The sequence below is a fragment of the Monodon monoceros genome, unplaced genomic scaffold, assembly GCF_005190385.1.
Source record: "Monodon monoceros isolate NGI ecotype Baffin Bay Population unplaced genomic scaffold, NGI_Narwhal_1 Super_Scaffold_22, whole genome shotgun sequence".
In the NCBI taxonomy this organism is placed as follows: domain Eukaryota; kingdom Metazoa; phylum Chordata; class Mammalia; order Artiodactyla; family Monodontidae; genus Monodon; species Monodon monoceros.
Window position 1 is genome coordinate 42,300,709 of NW_021703779.1, and position 9,438 is coordinate 42,310,146.

Here is a 9,438-nt window from a genome sequence, read left to right on the forward strand (position 1 = left end):
TTTTAAACTAATAACAGCCTCTTTGGAACAACTACTGATGATACCACACAGAGCTGAAAACCACTGGCCCTTAGGAAAACTCAACAATAGGCTAAAGGCCCAGAAATTTTGACTTGCTGAGGAGCTGGAGTGATGAACTGATTTCTCTTGATGGAGAGCACAAATCATCTAACTGATCATGTTTGCCCTTTTCACTGTGGCTGCCATGAAGCTCACAGATAAAATGTTCAGCTCAGTTTACCTGAACTAAGGCCAGATGATCTGTGTCTCTTCACAGAAACTTTACCTGCTTCTTGATCTTCTATTCCCTCTAAATTTCTCTAATTCTTATTTTCAACTAATTGCCCTTTCCCATTTTGCTGTGGGAAAACCAAGTGGGAAACAAACAACCTATCTGAGACTCAATCATTTTCTTTTCCTCTTTGGAAAGCTACTGGGGGTGGGGTGGGAAGAGTGTTCAGAGAGTCTGAAGACTACTACAGAAGAGTCTTCAGAGACCAAGTTGGGTTAGCCACTCTGCAATGGCTGGATGTGAAATGTGTTGTTTGTTCATTCATTGATAACTTGTGTTTCTCATCTGACCAGCAATTCCATCTCTATAACTTTGTCCTAAGGTAAGAATCATGGATGTGCGCAGAGATTTAACTGCAGGAACCTTCATCACAGCTTTGTCTTTAAAACCACAATATTGAAAATAACCTACATGCCCAATCACTGAGAACTGAGAGAATAAGTTATGGAACCTCCAAAGGATGGAAAGGCAGGCAACCATTAAAAGTAACACTATAGACGATTAAGAGACTAAAGAGACACAGAAACCAAATTTGAAGTATGAACCTTGTCTGGAATCTTAATTTGAACAGACAAAAAATCTTTGAGATAACCATTAAAGTTTGAGCCCTGACTAGATATTTGATATTAAGGAATTTAACCACTAATGATCTGAAGATATTATTGTTAATTATTTTACCTTGAATAATGGTATGGACCTTTTTTTTTTTGGTGGTACGTGGGCCTCTCACTGTTGTGGCCTCTCCCGTTGTGGAGCACAGGCTCTGGACGCGCAGGCTCAGCGGCCATGGCTCACGAGCCCAGCCGCTCCACGGCATGTAGGATCTTCCCGGACCGGGGCACGAACCCATGTCCCCTGCATCGGCAGGCGGATTCTCAACCACTGCGCCACCAGGGAAGCCCAAGGTACGGACCTTTAAGTCCTTATCGTTTACAGATACATAATGGAGTATTTATGGATAAAACAATATGGCTGGGACTTGTTTCAAATAATAACAGACATGTAAAAATTTATTGAGCTGTACACTTAATATTTGTGCATTTTATGTTATACCTCAATTAAAAACAAAGAAAAGAACAATCTGGGAGGAAGAAATGAATGCGTAGTCTAGGTTAGGGGTTGGCAAACTTTTTCTGTAAAGAGCCAGATAGCAAATATTTTAGAATCGTGAAGCCTATAGTTCCTGCAGCAACTACTCAGCATTGCCATTGCAGGGTGAGAGCAGCTACAGACAATACACAAAACAATTATGCTCCTTGACTGTGTTACAATAATATTTCATTTATGGGCACTATGATTTGAATTTTGTATCATATTCACATTTCACAAAATATTCTTCTTTTTTTTTCCAACCATTAAAAAAATGTGAAAACCATTCTTAAGCTTTTGGCTGTATAAAAGCATGCCAGATTTGACCCACTGCCTACAGTTTTCCATCTCCTGGTCTAGATGAAATAAGACTGGCCAAGAGTTGATGATTGATGAGACTGGGTGATGTTCAAAATGGGGTTTCATTATACAGTTCTCAATGTTTGAAAACTTCCACAGAAATAAACTAAGTTTGGAAATAAACTACTATGGAAATAAAGTTAATGGCATGGAAGGATAGCTGTGAAGTGAAGAAGAGGCAGGCCACAAGATCATGCTCCCAACTGTTTAATAACAAACAAACATCTGTCCCCCAAGATATTACAATAGTTTGCGGCCCTCCAAGGCTCAACTCTACCTGACACAATCTTATTCCTTGGTATTTAATTTCTTTAGTTGGATTTTCTTGGGTATCACAGGAGCAGCTCTGACATAGAGTTCATGGAAGATCCATTAAATATATACATGATCGGTGCTACAAGTCCATGGGGAATGGATAATAATCACGTATTAACTCACTTAATTATCATCCCAAGCCTCAAGGATAGGCCCTGATATCATCCTCATTTCCTAGAGAGGATACTGAGGCCTAGACAGGAAAAGTGACTTGTCTGAGATCACACAACCAGTGATTAGAAGGTGAGGTGGTGAGAAAATGAAAAGCAGAGAACTCCTCCCTAGCTGTTGTGGCACCACGGTTTTCAGAGATGCAACCCTCAGTCTGCTTCTGGATGCCCTAAAAAATTAATTCTCCTTCTAAACTACAGAAAACATTGTTTGGTTTTTAACTCAAGAATAACAAAATGTTAGGGCTTCCCTGGTGGCGCAGTGGTTGAGAGTCCGCCCGCCGATGCAGGGGACACGGGTTCGTGCCCCCGTCTGGGAAGATCCCACATGCCGCGGAGCAGCTAGGCCCGTGGGCCATGGCCGCTGAGCCTGCGCGTCCAGAGCCTGTGCTCCGCAACGGGAGAGGCCACAACAGTGAGAGGCCCGTGTACCGCCAAAAAAAAAAAAAAAAGGATAACAAAATGTTACATTTACATTGTGCTTTACAGTTTAACTTAAAATCTTAATATTCAAAGCCACAATAAGGAAAAGAGAAACCAAAAAGGAGATAGTTGCAAAACACGTCACCAATAAAAGAGTGGTATCTGAATATATTAAAACAATTCCTACAAATCAGTAGGGAAAAGGCAGACAATGCAATATAAAAAAGAGCAAAAGATCTGAACAGGTCCCTCACAGAACAGGATCTCCAAGTGATCAATACATATATGAAAAGGTAGTCATCAGGGAATATAAATCAAAACCTCAATGTCTGAATCCTCCATTGGAATGTTGAAACCACAAAGGCTGGGACTTTTGTTTATTCATGGATGTATTGTTGATCTCAAAGAGCCACCCATCATGGACCCCAAAGAATCCCAACATGACCCTTCACATTCCCATTCCTGTCTCCATGGACCCTTGTCACTCATCCTATAGACCTCCTATTGTTCACTTCACAAATCCCCCATCACTCACCCAACAGCCCCTCCATCACTCACCCCAGACCCCCTTCACTCACTCTATAGACCCCCTTTACTCACCCCCTTGAAATCCCATCATTCACCCTACAGGCAGCATTGCTCACCTCACAGATCCCCCATCACTCACCCCCATAAACTCCCCATCACATACCCCACACACCTGATCCTCCAGACTCCCCTATCACTGTAGTTCACATCATTCAGTCCAAAGGACCCCTCATTAGAGCTTCCACATGTCCCCATCACTGACCAGACTCCCATCACTCAGCCAGGCCCCTCACCCTGGCTCTGCTCTCAGGACCCAAAAGCTCCTTCTCAAGCCAGGCTTGGCTCCCCGCTTGCACAAATGGGCTCAACATCCCTCGAAAATCCCTTCCCCTTCCAGCTCTCCTCGGTGGGTCTGGATGGCGCATTAGCTTATCTTTCGCCAGATCAGAACCAGCCTCCAAGCCCAGCTCTGCCAGTAACAAAAATGGCGTCATTCGCTCTGCGCCAGCAACTCGGTTGCCGCCCGGGAAATGGCTAGTGCCTCCCACGGCTTCTGGGGGCTGCCATTCCAGCCAGAAGATATATGCGTTTTGGAGCCCGGGGAGTCCCCGTGATATTTCCGAGGCAGGGTGCTTGAAACCAGTGTGAAGCTCGGAAGCGCCGCGACTGTCCCAGGGGGGTAGATTCCAGGCCCTGAGAGGAGGCACCGCGTGAGCAAAGGCGTGGCGATGCGACTGGCTGGGGTGTTCGGTGGAAACCGGGGGGCGAGGCGGGGAGTGGAAGCACCACCTGAAAGACTGTTCCGTGGAAGCCTCATTTCTAAAACGTCTGGAGAAAGTGAAGAGTACCTTGACATGTTTGTATTCACTTGGGGGCTCAGACCACACTCCTGGCGCACTCCTCCGAGCCTAGCGTCACCGCCCTCCTGCCCTCCTATTGCTCCTTCCTCAGGTCAGGGCCCGCCCCCTCTTGTCACTCACAGCCTGGACTTTCTACCCGTGTCAGTTAAAGTGGGCAGAAGCGACCTTTTGCAGCCCATATCAAAGCTCAAAGAGTTGAGTCAGAGGTTCAAGGTAAAACCTAAGGGGCACTGATTTTAGAAAACTTAACAAAGGGCTAGATTGAAGTCAGCCCAGAACGGGAATAAATAGTTAACAAAGGCGTAGGTTCTATATCTACAAAATAGAGGATCTCTGATGGTGCAGTATTTAAGAATGTCCTAGGATTCAAGATCTCTACCAAGTTGTATGGATGGAGAAAACTTAACAAAAATCTTGCTTTCAAGGTCAAATTAGGAGGGCTCTGATAGTGGAATGGTGGCCCAGTTCCAAAGTCATTCAGAGAGGCTTTGAAAATGGAAATGTTAACTTAGACCCAAATCTGAAATAGACCAGAGAAGCATTAATAGTGGTATAATTAACAATGGCCCACAACTCACAACCTATACCAAAGGGGCAATGATGGTGGAAGAGTTAACAAAGACCTGACTTCAAGGTCACACGTAATGGGCACTCATGATACAAGCATTAACTGAGGGCTGGGGTTGATGCGCATAGGAGAAGAGGCACTAACAGTGGAAGAGTTAGCAGATGTTTGATTTTCCATACACACCAAAGGAGCATAGATGGGGAGGATTTAACTGAGACCTGTAGTCAATGTACAGACCCTGGGGAGCAACAATAGGGAAAGAGTTAACAGGCTTGAGAAAAGATTCATGCATAGATTGCCCTGATAGTGAAAAAGTGAACAGACCTCCAAGTGCAATACACAGACACAAGGGACTGTTTATTATCTACCCTCAAAAGCCTAGATTCTACATCTAGATCAGAACCCATTAATGGTGGAATAGATAACAGTTGCCTGAGTTCAAGGTAAAATCAGAGATTGATTTAGGTTGGAAAAGTTAACAGAGGCACAGGTTGGGAGGACATGATAAGGGATTCTTGTGGTGGAATGGCTAACAGTGGCTGGGATTTGAGATCACACAGAGGGCATGGATGGTGGAAGAGTTAACAAGGACATGGTTTGAGTACTGACCAGGTGGGCATCAATGGTGGAATATTTCAAAGACGCCTGTATTTGCTTCCTATTGCTGCTCTAACGAATGACCACAAACTTGTGTTGGCTTAAACCAATACAAGTTTATTACTTTACAGTTCTGGAGGCCAGAAGTCCAAAGTGGGTTTCACTGGGCTGAAGTCAAGGTGTTGGCAAGGCTGTACTCCCTCTGGAAGTTCTAGGGAGAATTCATTTCCTTGCTTTTTCCAGCTTCCTTGGCTAATGACCCCTTCTTCCATCTTCAAGGCAAGCAACGTAGCATCTTCAACTCTCTCTTTGACTGTGACCTTCTGTTTCCACCATCACACCTCCTTCTCTGACTCTGACCCTCCTCCCTCTCTCCCTCTCTCTTATGAGGAGCCTTGTGATTACATTAGACCCATCTGGATAATCCACAATAATCTTCCCATCTCAAGATTCTTTTTCTTTTTCTTTTTTTTTTTGGCCGCACCACACAGCATGAGGGATCTCAGTTTCCCAACCATGCCACCTGCAGTGGAAGCCAGGAGATTTAACCACTGGACCACCAGGGAAGTCCCAAAATTCTTAATCACATCTACCATGTCCCTATTGCCATGTAAGAAAACATATTTACAGATTCCAAGGATTGGGACGTGGATATATTTGGGAGACCATTATTCTATCTACCATAATGCCTAATTTTGAGGTCAAACCAGAGGGTTAATGGTGGTGGAAAATCTGATTCAGACACAGTGTATTAATAGGGGAAGACAACTGATGGTAGATCAGGTTTGAATTCAAACCAGATGGGCATCAATGAGGGGCTCGAGCTGTTATGTCAGAATTGTTTCAAAGGCCTAGGTTCAAGGTTAGAACAAAGGAAATTGATAGAAATCTCAATAGAGACTCTGGACCACGGTTACGGAGCATTGATGGTGGACACATTAACAGAGGCCCAGGTTTAAGATATAAAACATAGGCACACTGATGGTGGAATACTTATCAGAGCCCTGGTTTTGAGATTAAAACTGAAGGTCACTGATGATTAAAGATTTAACAGATAGATTCATGGTCAGAAAAGAGGGGCATTGGTAGTAAAATCTACAACTGTGATCTGAGTTTAATATAAAGATCAGAGAGGGGAACTAATGGTGTTAAGAAACTTGGATTTGATTGACAGATCAGAAGAGGCATTGATGAAGGAAGAAATAAAAATAGAACTCGGGTTTGGGTTTCATGCCAGACTGAATTGATGATGAAATAGTTACTTAACAGAGACCTAAGTTAGATGTCCCGACAAGCGGCACATTAGTGTTAGAAGTATTAACAGAAGGCTGTGTAGAGAGAAAATTGAACAGAGAACCAGGTGCAAGTCAGACCTGAGAGGAAGAGTTAACAGAGGACCAGGATCAAGGTTCAGATCTGAGGGAAATAGATGGTAGAAGTCTGACCCAAGACCGAGATTCAATGTGGACAACAGGGGACACGTAATCTTCTGTGTGGTCCTGACTAAAGCCACAATCATGTCTTGACTTCAGTAGTGTTATACAGTAGTGGCTATGGACTGAATTGAGCCCCCTCCCCCCCGCATGTTGATGTCCTAATCCCCATGTGACTGTATTGGACACAGGGCCTTTAAGGAGGTGATTAAGGCTAAATGAGGTTATGAGGGTAAAGTCCTGATCGGATAGAACTGGTATCCTTAGAAAAGAGCCAGAGTCACCAGAGACATCTGTGAGACACCATGTGAGGATGCAAAGAGGAGATAGCCATCTGCAAGCCAGGAAGAGAGCTCTCACCAGAAGCCAAACCCTGCAAGAACCTTGATCTTGGACTTTCTGGCCTCCAGAATTGTGAAAAAACAAACTTCTGTTGTTTGAGCCACACAGTCTATGGTATTTTGTTATGACAGCCCAAGCAGAAGAATACAAAGCTATGTACATCTTTAAGAGTTGTCTCAATTATGTGGGAAACTAGTTATGACAGGACCCATGGAAATTAAGAATTTTCATGAAGTTAAGATCAAAGCTCGGGGGGAGACCTTCAAGATGGTGGAGGAGTAAGATGTGGAGATCACCTTCCTCCCCACAAATACATCAGAAATGCATGTACATGTGGAACAACTCCTACAGAACACCTACTGAACGCTGGCAGAAGACCTCAGACCTCCCAAAAGGCAAGAAATTCCCCAAGTACCTGGTAGGGCAAAAGAAAAAAGAAATAGGGACAAAAGAATAGGGACGGGACCTGCACCTTAGTGAGGGAGCTGTGAAGGAGGAAAAGTTTCTACACGCTAGGAAGCCCCTTCACTGGCAGAGACGGGGGATGGGCGGAGCGGGGGGAAATCTTCGGAGCCACGCAGGAGAGCGCAGCAACAGGGGTGCAGAGGGCAAAGCGGAGGGATTCCCGCACAGAGGATTGGTGCCGACCAGCACTCACCAGCCCGAGAGGCTTGTCTGCTCACCCGCCGGGACGGGTGGGGGCTGGGGGCTGAGGCTCGGGCTTCGGAGGTCGGATCCCAGGGAGAGGACTGGGGTTGGCTGCGTGAACACAGCCTGAAGGGGGCTAGGGCACCACAGCTAGCTGGGAGGGAGTCCAGGAAAATGTCTGGAACTGCCTAAGAGGCAAGAGACCATTGTTTCGGGGTGTGCGATGAGAGGGGATTCAGAGCACCGCCTAAACGAGATCCAGAGACGGGCGTGAGCCGCGGCTATCAGCGTGGACCCCAGAGACGGGCGTGGGACGCTAAGGCTGCTGCTGCAGCCACCAAGAAGCCTGTGTGCAAGCACAGGTCACTATCCACACCTCCCCCTCCGGAAGCCTGTGCAGCCCGCCACTGCCAGGGTCCCGTGATCCAGGGACAACTTCCCCGGGAGAACACACGGCGCGCCTCAGGCTCGTGCAACGTCACGCCGGCCTCTGCCGCAGCAGGCTTGCGCCACATCTATACCCCTCCCTCCTCCCGGCCTGAGTGAGCCAGAGCCCCCGAATCAGCTGCTCCTTTAACCCCGTCCTGTCTGAGCGAAGAACAGACGCCCTCAGGCGACCTACACGCAGAGGCGGGGCCAAATCCAAAGCTGAACCCCAGGAGCTGTGCAAGCAAAGAAGAGAAAGGGAAATCTCTCCCAGTAGCCTCAGGAGCAGTGGATTAAATCTCCACAATCAACTTGATATATCCTGCATCTGTGGAACACCTGAATAGGCAATGAATCATCCCAAAATTGAGGCGGTGGACTTTGGGATCAACTGTAGACTTGGGGTTTGCTTTCTGCATCTAATTTGTTTCTGGTTTTATGTTTATCTTAGTTTAGTATTTAGAGTTTATTATCACTGGTAGATTTATTTATTGATTTGGTTGCTTTCCTCCTTTTTTGTATACATATATAGATTTTTTTCCCTTTTTCTCTTTTTCTGAATGTGTATGTGTATGCTTCTTTGTGTGATTTTGTCTGTATAGCTTTGCTTTTACCATTTGTCTGAGGGTTCTATCTGACCATTTTTTTTGTCTTGTTTTGTTTTTAGTATAGTTTTTAGCACTTGTTATCATTGGTGGATCTGTTTATTCGTTTGGTTGCTCTCTTCTTTCTTTCTTGTTTTTAATGACTTTTTAATGTTTTTTATTTTTAATAATTGTTTAAATTTTAATAACTTTATTTTATTTTATTATTTTTTTCTTTCTTTTTTTTTCTCCCTTTTCTTCTGAGCCATGTGGCTGACAGGGTCTTGGTGATCTGGCTGGTGTCAGGCCTGTGCCTCTGAGGTGGGAGAGCCGAGTTCAGGACATTGGTTCACCAGAGACCTCCCAGCTCCACGTAATATCAAACAGTGAAAGCTCTCCCAAAGATCGCCATCACAATGCTAAGACCCAGCTCCACTCAACGACCAGCAAGCTACAATGCTGGACACCCCATGCCAAACAACTAGCAAGATAGGAACAAAACCCTACCCATTAGCAGAGAGGCTGCCTAAAATCATAATAAGGTCACAGTTACCCCAAAACAACACTGGACACAGTCCTGCCCACCAGAAAGACAAGATCCAGCCTCATCCACCAGAACACAGACACCAGTCCCCTCCACCAGGAAGCCTGCACAACCCACTGAACCAACTATAGCCAGTGGGGGCAGACACCAAAAACGACAGGAACTATGAACCTGCAGCCTGCGAAAAGGAGACCCCAGACACAGTAGGTTAAGCAAAATGAGAAAACAGAAAAACACACAGCAGATGAAGAAGCAACGT